The sequence below is a fragment of the Suricata suricatta genome, chromosome 7 (assembly GCF_006229205.1).
Source record: "Suricata suricatta isolate VVHF042 chromosome 7, meerkat_22Aug2017_6uvM2_HiC, whole genome shotgun sequence".
NCBI classification, from domain to species: Eukaryota; Metazoa; Chordata; class Mammalia; order Carnivora; family Herpestidae; genus Suricata; species Suricata suricatta.
Window position 1 is genome coordinate 123296943 of NC_043706.1, and position 12257 is coordinate 123309199.

General features: G+C 38.7%; 1 protein-coding gene across 5 annotated transcripts in view; it reads right to left on the reverse strand.

Annotated features, from left to right (window-relative positions):
- HIVEP2 (human immunodeficiency virus type I enhancer binding protein 2) overlaps positions 1-12257 on the reverse strand; it is a 199385-nt gene that overhangs the window by 69454 nt on the left and 117674 nt on the right. The window contains exon 3 of one of the 5 annotated variants that reach the window (XM_029943769.1): positions 712-804. The exons of the other annotated variants lie outside the window; for them this stretch is intronic. The gene's annotated coding sequence lies outside the window, so the exon portion shown is untranslated. The remainder of the gene's footprint in view (positions 1-711; positions 805-12257) is intronic. 5 annotated transcript variants of the gene reach the window in all.

Sequence of the window (12257 nt, forward strand, 5' to 3'; positions counted from 1 at the left end):
GCATCCATGAAGGAAGAGATTGCTTCCTGCTGATTACTCAGTTATATCTGTTTAACAGACGTTAATGAATTCAAGCCAATAGCAACACTGCATTTATTAGTCAATCACAGAAGCTAAAATTCACTTCCGAATTGTGAATTAGAAAATCTAGTGTCCCTTTTCTATGTTTTTTCACTTTCTTTCTCCCTCATCATTTTAGTTTGAGCTATACCATCTGTCTCAACCTATCAAATAATGTACTGTGCATGGCTGGCAAAAACAAACGAAGCAGTACACCTCTTAACCCCCAGGACGCAACCAGTGAACATCTATAATAGTGGTACCAACGGAATCTAGCCATCTGGGGATGAGTGGTCTCAGCAACGTCACTTCTCAGCCAGCACTCAGATTTGCAGACCTTTCACTAGTTGGCAAAACATCAACCAGTGTTCAAGAAAAGAAACACTAACAAACTTTATTTCTCAAAACACAAGAATTCAGATATAGATTCTCAAAGGTGTACTTGTCAATGTTGCTGACAAGAAGGCTTCCGAAGCAACGATCAAAGCACTGTCATTACCCTTGACGTGGAGACAAAGTCGACCCAGATCTAGCATTCTGCAGCACTACTAAACTTTTTTAGTATGAACACGTTTTTCCTTCTCCATATTGCCTGGATACATACACCAAGGGATTAAAGCTGAACAGACTTTGAACCAAATGACACAGTACCTTCCAGAGCCAGCTCTAAGAGACTGCAAAGAGTTCCTCCTAGGACTGCAGCAAAATAATCCAAAGGCCGTCTTCACCCCAGATATGTAGGTTCTAACTCCAAACAAAGGAAAACAGAGATTGGACAATCGTAGTGTCAGGCACTGAGGTAACTGCTGAACATGTAGCACAGTAGCCCAGATCGTGGACTCTGGAACCAAAATTCCTCTTTCAAATCCCACTTCTAACACTGAGTAGACATATAAATAACTTCTGGCAAGTAACCTAACCCTTCTGTGCCTTAGTCTTCCCATCTGTAATATGTGGGTAATGATAACATTAGAATTGATAAGAGAATCATGCAGTGCTTAGAAATGGCACTAACAAGGAAAATCTAAATATTAGTTATTAATTCTATTATTTTCTGCTGATACTTCAGGTGTGTTGTGCTAGTCTAAAATAAAGAGGAAATCATCTGACAAGATTTCCTAAGTTAATTCAAGAGAGTCTATTGGGCTGGCTGGAAAATTTCCCATGCTAGTTCGGGGCTGCCAATACTGCCTAAATTACCACCATTAAAACCGGGCCAAGCAACCAGGGTTAAATTTTCTATTCTTTCTGTTGACCCCCTCTGGTATCTTCAGCTGGCATGCTTTGGGATGTTGTGCAAGCACTGCTGGGGATGACCACCTCTCAACACCAGCAGTCGGCCTGGAAAGGAGAGGTGGGAGGAAGGCCACCACAGGCTAGGGAAGTGCAAACAAAGGACACTGACTTGGCCTTCATCACAAAAATCAAAGGGCTTGCTGAATAAAACAAAGGAGCTAATTCTCTGGCATTGAGAGGAGGATTGAGGTGCCAGGAGGCCACATGGCGCAGGCAGGATACCTCTTTTAATTCTTGTTGTGCTGTGTGACCTTAAGTAACTCACTATACTCTCCTAAGTCTTGACCTTCCATAGAGGAGCACGGATTCTCAGAAACACTGAAACTTCTCAACCTTCTTGCTGCCAGGAGCCCCTTTGGCATTCTGATGAAGCCTGTGGATCCCTTCCTAGCCTAATGTTTGAACTGCATTAAATTAAATACATGGGATTATAAAGGAAACTAAGTATGCTGACATACAATTATCCTCCAAAAAATTTAAAACAAATTTGTTGACAGTAATACATGTGATTCTTTATTAAAGATCAGAAACAACATACAGAGCAAGATAATATCCACTATCTTGCTGAGCAGTCATAATCATAAACCATGTTGAGGTATTAGCCACAAAAGTAACATGATTTGAAAATATCTGTTATTTCTGCTGGGCACAAGGGCACAGATAGTGCTAAAACTACGCTTTTGTCTTGTCTATTGCCTACATAAGAATGGAAGGAGGCTGAAGTTCAGCTAGAGGTTAGTGAAAATAAAATTAGAATCTTTTTCTAAATCAAATTCTCAGATCCTCTCAATTCTGTTTGTAGCTAAGATCCCCAATATAGGTAAATAATAAGTCCAATTATAATTTTAATGATCTAGGATCAGTGATTGAGTTGTGTCCCCGGCTCCCTTCACAGAAAATACTCACGAAGAACTATCTTATCCTTTCCAAATAGGTGGAGAGAAACAGATTTACAGGATAGAAGGATCCATCCCCAACCCTGTCCAAGAGGGACTGGGAAACATTTCCAGCCCCTCTCTCCCCACAGGCGTGTACAGATGAAGGAGCATCAATACCAACTAACCACAGCTCCCATTCCATCCCCACCTCCTCACATAGGACCTCCAGGCCCCCTGAAACGTCCCAACCAAGTATTTCCAGGAAGCCTGCACGGGAGACTTACAGGAACCCACAGGCAGTCTGACAGCCAGTCAGTCACACCGCCATCTGCCATCTCTTCCTTCCAGCACCAGCTCCCCCTAGTGTCCTCAGCATGGAACCCATCTGCCCCTCTGCCCGGGGTGCCCCTCAGGAGAATGCTAATGCCCACACATTCCCGGAGCCCGCCGGAGGAGCTCTTGCCTTGGGTCCCACACTTTAGAAAGCCCACATACCACAAACACACACACAAGAAACACACTGAAAAGTACATATGCACCTCCAATGCGGGGCATCCAAATGTCCTCCAGCCCTAAAAGGCCCAGCTCCTGATTCCAGCTCTTTGGGCTCCAAGGAAATGTTTCTCCACATCTTCGGAGCAATCTCTTTGCCCCAGTCAAAAAGTGACTGAGTTTGAATGCTCTGAAGATTTGTGGGTTGTGACACTGCAATGTGGAGTGAGACACCACTTCAAAAGCAGTGGGGAAAAGGTGAGCAACCTTAATGCTGAAGTAAAAGAAAACAGAGTATCTAGTCATGGCTCATAAATGGCATGAAGGCAACGGACCTTTTAAGTATGCCTTTTCTTCCTTCTCTTAGTGCTCTGATCAGTAGTTCTGGAATTATCAATGCATTACTGCAGTATTTGGAAAAATTACATGTGGTGCCCAAAGAACATCTTATAAGGAAACAATTCTTATTATTAAATTAGTGATGATGTAAAGTGCATCAGACATATTAATAATTCTTTATGCTAACTAAATGAACACTGAACACTAAGCCTGTGTATAGATTACTTCAATTCCTATTGTTAAAGAAGACAATAACATTTTCAAAAATATGTTAAAATTTTCAGCTTTGTTTAAATAATTTTGGATTTAAAATGTTTTATACCTTCACAATAATATGCATTTGCCTTTTGATTTCAAAGTTATTTTGGATATTTAATAAAAAATAGCTTTTGGAAAATATTTAGCTTGTGAATCTGTACTTACTCTAATTTACATTGCTAACGAAAATATATTGATATTTTGTATTCTTTGAATATGATTAACATTTTATATTTCAATCCTGTAAGTCACTGAGAATGAGGACAAATCAAGGGAAAAAAACCAAAAGGAAACCTATAAACAGTCATTCTGCTTAAAGTTTTTAATCTGGAAACAATGAAAGTAAGCAGACTTTTATCAAGCATGACCCACATAAAATTCACTAACAGGACATGACAAATTCTTTATTTAATGACCATTTAATTACTGTTCAAAACAACAAAAATGAGCCAGAAAATTATTCTCATCAAATCCAGAACTTGAACAGGTCAGATGAAATTCCTGCAACTTCGTATTCTTTATAAAGATTTCATCACTGATCCAGTTAAGAAGAATGTCTGTGGGCCTCCATCTGACCTGAAGGCCCCACAAATATTGGCGGCCACAGCCAAATCCCGAGCTGTGTGTTCTTAAGGTCCAAACCAAGCTTGGCTTCTAACCAGTTCTCCCTCAAAACTGTCATGAAAGCAATTCCATCAGGTTTTTGGCTCCACTCTTCTTTAGAATCTCACAAAGATTTTTGTGGCTACTTTGTCACCATATAATGTGATGGCTCAGCTCCAGTCCAAAAAGCTAAGGAGGTGATAGTTAACACCTTTCACTGCCCATCTCAGAGACCCCCTGCCCCATCTCAGCCAGATATAAAACCACAGTTAAATATCACGGAGTGATAACAAGGACTAGAAGTGAGAGGGGAGGGGGTTCTGCGGTCTGAATCTGATAACTTCTGTGCAGTTACAGACAAATCCATTTACTTTCTGTACCTTCTTTGCTCGGTCTTCTCCCTGCCTCTGAGGCTCTTGGTTGACATGCGCTCCACCGTCCCCACACCCCTGTGCATTCCCTACCAGACTACTAAAATGTAGGTCCAGGAGGAGGAATGACAGTGAAGACCAAAGCGAATGAAACGGGTCTTTCCCATTTTTGCTCCTTATCCAGTTCTGAAACTTAGAGAATAAGTCTTGCAGCAAGGGTTTTTTCAACAATTTATAGGAGCACAGTGAATGTTCTGAATACAGTTGTCCTTTTATACTTGGAAGTTTAGAGGAAGGATATTTCCTAGACTTCTGCATTAAAGGATGGACTTCTATAATAATCCATATCAACTTTTATTTAAAGATCTGTATAAAGTCTTCAGGTTTAAAAATTTTTTTAAACTTTTATTTATTTTTGAGAGAGAGAGACACAGAGTGTGAACAGGGGAGCATCAGAGAGAGAGTGGGAGACACAGAATCAGAAGCAGGCTCCAGACTCTGAGCTGTTAGCACAGAGCCTGATGTGGGCTCGAATCCATGAACCATGAGATCATGACCTGAGCTGAACTCAGCCGCCTAACCGACTGAGCCACCCAGGTGCCTGCCCCAAGTCTTCAAGTTTTAAATAGAGAAAGAGTTTTAGAGGTTTTGCAAATGCATAGAGATATATCACCTTATACATATAAATATGATATAATGATGTAATACATATATATATAAAATCAAGAAGGTGTATAGGTATGTACTGGGATAGAGGAGGACTGAGTTACTAGCCCAAGGTCTATGAGATCCAGGGAACCATCGAGACTCTCAACATTTCAATCAATGACCTTTCCAGTTAATCCTGCTTTCTATTTTCACAGTTAATTACTGTTTATCTGTGGCCATGTAATATTGGTATTATTCAGTTCAGAAATCACTTATTAAGGTTTTGATAATGTTAGAAAGTAAAACCTAGAAATCATTGAGTCATCCTTCTTATAAATTATTCTACATATTATTATTAAATGTATAAATGTAAGGCCTAATTATAATAAACAATACAGGAATTACACAGAACATTTCCAAACTTAATTATCTAAGATATCTAAAAGAGGATTGAGTGATACTGTTATTATGAGTAAAAAGATTTAAAAATGTGTTCTTCAGAAAATGTTAACTAATTGTATCTGTTCTAAAGAATAATTCATAGTGCCAATGTTAAAATGGAATTTATTTTAAATTTTATCAGATTTCCAAAATGCATTGAACACACACATGTAAAATAGGCTACACTGAAAATAATAAAGGATATAAACCTAGCAATATTTAAAATAAAGTAATAAATATCTTCAAATAAATAATGGCATCATCTTGATTCACTGGCTCACTTCTATATTTTAAGCAAAATCCTAAGTGGACAGATACTATATCCCATATGTTGTATGGGCCAATCATTCTGCTTCCAAAAAACTAAAAATATCTGATTTAAAGGTTGCTTTTCGATATCTGAAACTAGCTCTTTGAAATAAAATGTCTCTTATTATAAAATTCTTACCTTATGAGAAATTTCCATTAGGTATATGTTGAAACAGCTTAAAAATAAAAGCTTATATGAGGACTCTGAATAGCTCTACTTTTACTGTAACTAGTAGAAAAGTTGTAGATGACTAACCAAAGTATATCAAGTCTTGTTCTGTCAGCTAGCACAGGTTCACAACATGTAAATTAAAAAACATACATATAGTTCTAGATATTTTGAAAAGACTGTATCTCTTTGACTTGTAAATGATCAAAAGGAATGTTATAACTATTTCTCAAAATGAAGCTGTTATATATTTCCTGACCAGATAGCAATTTTCCATCCATGTACAGCAAGCACACTTAAGTTTCCATGTTGTTTAGTCCCCCCTCCACTAGTACTATATTTTCCAGTAAAAAAATTAGTTTATCTTGTATTTATAGAATCAAAAATACAGTCACTGGTAACTTCCTTCTATCCCTATCCTGGATTAATGAATGAATGAATTAGTGAATGAATAAACAATCTATATACATACACATCAGACTAGTTCTTGTCTTCTCGAAGGTCACAGATACAAGGTATAAAAAAATATACATGGTTTAGAAAATAATACAGACACAAATTCATACTATTTAGAAAATAATACCAAAGTGAAAGTAATTTTTTTCTCTCTAGAATTAAAAAAGACCTGGGGTGCCTGGATGGCTCAGTCAGTTAAGCATTTGACTTCCACTCAGATCATCATTTCACGTTTAGTAAGTTCGAGTCCCACTTTGGATCCTCTGTCGCCCTCACTCTCTTGTCCTCCCCCTGCTCATGCTTTCCCCTCTCTTTCAAAAATAAACATTAAAAAAAGTCCACATAATCACTTGATTTTTGTCAAATAAATACTTCCAAAATTGGGTTACAGCATTCTTAAAATACACATCATAAGTTTCCATATTAACATAATTTAATTAAAATGTTTTACAAAGTCTACAAAATATATCTTAGAATGTTCATCAACTCCAAAAACTCAAAATTTATAATTGACATAATGAAAATTATTGCCATTTATAATGAAAACTATTGCCATTGATGCATACATGCTACACATATTATTTTTTAGTTGCCTTGAAAATAAAAGAACTCAAGATTAAGAGTTCTGTGACAAAGGTCCCACAGGTTTCTCAGTTCAATTTGAGTTTTTAACTATTTACAATCGAGGTAAACATGGTGGCATGTTCATGAGTGTGTGCTACAAAGCAAGTAGAGATAAACATGGAAGGCCTTGTCCTTCCATACTATATCACCAAGCTGAAATTAAACTTAAGGAAATCTTGCAAGATAGAAACCTTGAGCCACATTACCAGTTGTAAAAAAAAAAAAAAAAAGGAGAAAATCATAAAAATGAGGGATGGAGACATAATAAATTAAAAAGTGGAAAAAGAGAAAGTACGAGCTGGTGGGGGACATATCCTTATATTCTCAGATCTACTGTGTCCTCAGAGACTAGCTTTAGTCAGTGTCTCTTCCTATTCCTTTCCAAATAGGAGTCTGATTGCTGGTTGAAAAACTCTTGACAGTGCTTTCCAAAGGGGAATTTGTCCTACATTTAGAGAACTCCCTAAAGATATTTAGGATATTTACATGTGTACAGAAATAAACATATGGAGCCCACCTACCCCAAGGCTTTGGATAAAATGGGGGAAAGGAGCCTGATAAAATATCTTGCCAATTCAATTCTTAAGGAAAAAGAAATTCCAATGCTGTAATGGGTAACATCTGACAGTAACGCATGGCAATTTCAGCAACTCTGAGGAGTCTCACTAGCATTAGTCTAATAACTAGATCACTGTATTCTAAGCAGAATGAACACATAAAAAGGATGTATTTTATTTAAAATATTACTATTCTCTTCTCTACTCAGCTATATTTCCCAGACTCCAGCCAGGGATACAATAGGAACTCAGTAAATATTTATTGCTTGAGTAATCAAGGGGGTGATGGGAGGAATGAATGAATTATTATAAATGCCCTCACACTTAACTTGCTTAACAAGTACTATTATGCATTTGTGGGGTTAAGAAACAATTGTTTCTTCTCCTATTCTCTTCCTCCTCTTTAATTTCTCTCTTTCTATCCTTTATAAATTGCAAGATATTTGGGGCCCCCGGGTGGCTCAGTCAGTTAAGCGTCCGACTTCAGCTCAGGTCATGATCTCACGGTTTGTGGGTTCAAGCCTGGCATCGGGCTCTGTGCTGACAGATCAGAGCCTGGAGCCTGCTTCGGATTCTGTGTCTCCCTCTCTCTCTGCTCCTCCCCCACTCATGTTCTGTTTCTGTCTCAGTGATAAATAAACATAAAAAATTTTTTTTAAATTGCAAGGTATTCCGATACAATTTAAAATTATCTTTTGTAATAATATGGACACCTCTGTGAAAGTTCTTTTTTTGTACCCAGTGTGCTGTAATACTTGATTTAAAACACACAACAAAACTCAGGCAAATATAACTATGATATAAATTTTACCTTTTTTTCCTTTGCACTCCATGGTAATATGCTATTCATCTTAGTAAAGCAATTTTAAACTTTTCTTTAAGTTCTATTACTATTCCTAAGTGTTAATTGTCGACAGTATCCCTTCTCCCTCCATCCCTTTCTTATCTTTCCTCAGGGTGAATACAAAACAATATGTCTGTATATGGCTGTATATTTTGTCTGTTTATTGGCACATGAATATCCTTGAGGACAGGAAAAAAAACTGGTGGGTGGTTGTGTGAGTGCGCATGTGCGCGTGCACACATACATACACACACACACACACACACACACACACACACACGCATGTGCGAGGAGGGACGCATTTCCCTGGATTGTTCTCCATGGAAATCTCCCACATGGGAAAGGAGCCAAGGAGAGCCCGAGGACTTCCCTGACCCTGAGCCAAGGGTGTGGCAAATGTGCTCACCATAACCAGCTGGGTGCTTCAAGGGAAGACGTGGGAAGAAGGAACGGGGAAGCTGGTAATAAGTGTTGAAATATTTTATTTGTGAGACAATGATCTAAGAATCTAACATTTTTGCAATGTTTTAAACATTTTGCGAAGACTTCTCAAAACTAACATCTTCTCAGTTGTGATGCCTCTAAGACCAGCAAGAGCACTAAGATCTACCAAGGTTTATACAAATTTGACCCATTAAGGAGGAATCTTTTAACAAAGTTCAGCTTTTTTTTTCTCACTGATGTAGTTTAATAATATCTTCAAGACAAGTAATAACCTTCAGAATGTCTCCACCCCTGCCCTACTGAAATCTCTTCAAAAGCCACCTGTGATCCTTAAACTCCAGAAGACAGGAGTCCTTTCTAAGATCATAGCATTGGTGACTTTGCAGCACTTGACCTGTTAGACATACTTTCCTTACATATTATGTTCCCAGCTCAAAATCAGACACACAATAGAGAATAAGTCAAAGCTCTCCTTTCTATAAAGTTTCTCCCCTCTTAGCTTCTTTGATACTTGCCTCTCTTAGCTTCTAGTTATATTTTTAAGGGTTAAGATACCTTGGAATCAATCCTCTACCTGATTTTCCAGGCTCAAATGAACTCTTCTACCCTGTACCCTTCCTCACTTTTCCAGTGTCAAAATTAATACATCTCTCCTTTGTGTTCACATAACCATTCGCTCTATTCCTGCTGTCACACTGATCATGATCTGCTTTGGATTTTAGTCACCAGAGGACATATTTTATAACCACACCTATTTTCAGCTAAGTTGTTGAAATGGATGGAATCTTTAACTCCTTCATGTTTCCCACTCCTCCGATGGCAATCACACTAAACCTGAAAACAATTTAATTATATCCTGCGTACTTCTATTACAATCAAACCAGTTTAGAACCTAATAGCCTCTCATAGAGACTATCCCAACAGCTTCTAACTTGTCTACCTCCATGTTTCCTACCTCTTACCTATAAGGTAAGGTGAGGTAGATTTCAAAAATGTTACCCAATCACGTTACTCCTTGGCTCAAAAATGGGTAAAGGTTCTCTGATGTCTACCAAACTGATGTGCTAATTAAGGCCCCCTGCACTCTCTAGGTCTCTCAATACCATTCTTCCCTTTTTTCCCATGTCTCCTCTTAGCTGATATACTATGTTACTTTTCATTCCATTAGGACACCCACACTATCCACCCATTTCTTTGCCTATGTGAATATAATTCTCCTCACCTGTCAAAATCTTGCCCAGCCTTCCTCTGGAAACACTTTCTGATTCCTAAGTCCTTCCCCCTCACACACCCACAAGAAAGTACATATGATTTCTTCCTCTGAATTTTCAATACATTTTACTTATACATCTCTGAGCATGCTACTTAAGCTTTCTTCTATTCCAGTCTGGTATGTAGTAGTCTTATCTCTCTCTTAGGTTTATAAGCAACTTAAAGCCTAAAATACAGACTTCCTCATCATTTTATTCTTCCAACCGCCAGAACACTAAATTGCATATGGCAGAAATGTCATAAATATTCATTGAATTTAACCTAACTGAAGCTTTTACAAATAGCCAGAAAAGCTCAGGTTCCATATAAGAAGGACGGGGGCTCAAGCCAACTTACTGCTGGCATCTGTGATGATTGGTGTTCTCAAAATTTCCACTTAAGGCTGATGACAGAATTAAGCTCTGCTACAGTCAATGAATAATTTATTTGTGCACAAAACACTCTGTTAATGGAAATCTTTTTATGGCTCAAGATCTAAAATGTATTTACTGCCCTATAGTTATTAAATGTTTGCTTTAATCATTAGTACACAAGGTAATGACAAATGATAATTACAGGATCATTATATGCTCTTAAACTGATTTAATCAAGAGTATCTCTTCTGAAATTCAAAAAACTCCTCAGTGGATGGGAATGAGGGTGCATTACACTGGAACTACCCAACTCACTGCCGCCATCAAATTTAAGAATGTACAGATTCCGCTGTCTGAAATACCGCCAATTGAGAGAACAGCTTTAGATTCAAATTGAATACATTTTTTTTATTTTAATGCTCAAGGAAAAATCCCCCTGCTTCCCTGAAGTAGACTGCTTCAAATGAATACATCATAGCAAAAAGAGAAGTGCATGTGGTTGTGTATTCCCTAGATTTTCCAGCATGCCAAAAAATGTTCCTTTGCTGTGCTATTTCAGCAAGTCGTGAGATGACAATGATTATGCTCCTCAAAAGGAAAAGATAGCTATTTCCCCCCTCTTTTTATTTTTGGAGACGGAAAGGCACACTTCTGGCTGCTGTGAGTACTCCGAGAAGAAGACATGTTCCTGAGAAGGAGAATCTGGGGGAAACTGTGGCAGGGGTAAGGTGGAGAAAACCTAAAACCACCCCAAGCTCTTGGGAAATATTTAAGGAGCTACAAGGACAGCAGAAAGAGGAAGACGTCTAAAATCCTCCAACGAATTCTTGTTTCCAACTATCAACCCTCATGGAAAAAAGAGAAGTCAAGTAGTAAAAACTCTATGCTTTTTATCTATGTTTATCTCAAACCCAACTAGTATACCATCAAATTCATCACCCTATTACGGAAACCAGTTTCTCTCTTTACTTCTCTTTTCCTATGAGAGTAATATTTGAACTCCCAGGCTCAAAGCCTAGTGTCATCATTGGCAACTTCCTGCTGCTCCCCTACTGCCAGAGTGTGCACACACACGCACACACACGTCCTGTACCCAATCAGACAGGCAGTCCTACTTGACTTCCTGCATACCGTCCCTTATCTTGTATGTGTCCTGTCCATCCTTATTGCTACCAGTCCAGTTCAGGCCCTTTGCACCTGCCTGAAATGCCAATGCAGAAGATCTGATCAGAAGGTATGCTGGGTCCAACCAGCAAATTTCCAAAGGACAGGTCTAGGCACAGTGTCCTTGAGTAGATGGAATCCAGAGATAATTACCAGAGGCAGTGACCTATGGAAGTCAGGAGGGTCTTAAGAAAAACAATTTAAGCTGCAAGTAGCCAAAAGGGCACCATAATCATAGCAGAGAAGAAAGAGATGGGAGAAGTCAAAAAGAACCCCCTGAACCTGGGTTCAAGTGTTCACTCAAGTTTTCCCCAAGTACCTTCATCTATGGTGTGTGGGAGGAGACATAAAGGACACAATATGAGGTGACAGCTCTTGTACAAATTAATGTTAGTACCTCTTCTTTTTTAAAAATTTTGAGAGACAGAGAGAGACAGTGTGAACAGGGAAAGGTCAGAGAGAGAGGGAGACACAGAATCCAAAGCAGGCTCCAGGCTCTGAGCTGTCAGTACAGAGCCTGATGCAGGGCTCAAACCCACGAACCGTGAGATCATGACCTGAGCCAAAGTCAGACGCTTACCGACTGAGCCACTCTGGCACCCCTAATATAAGAACCTCTTAAGTGGCTTCAATGCTTTCAGGGACTCTTGCCCCTCTGCACCCCACCCTCATCTCTACC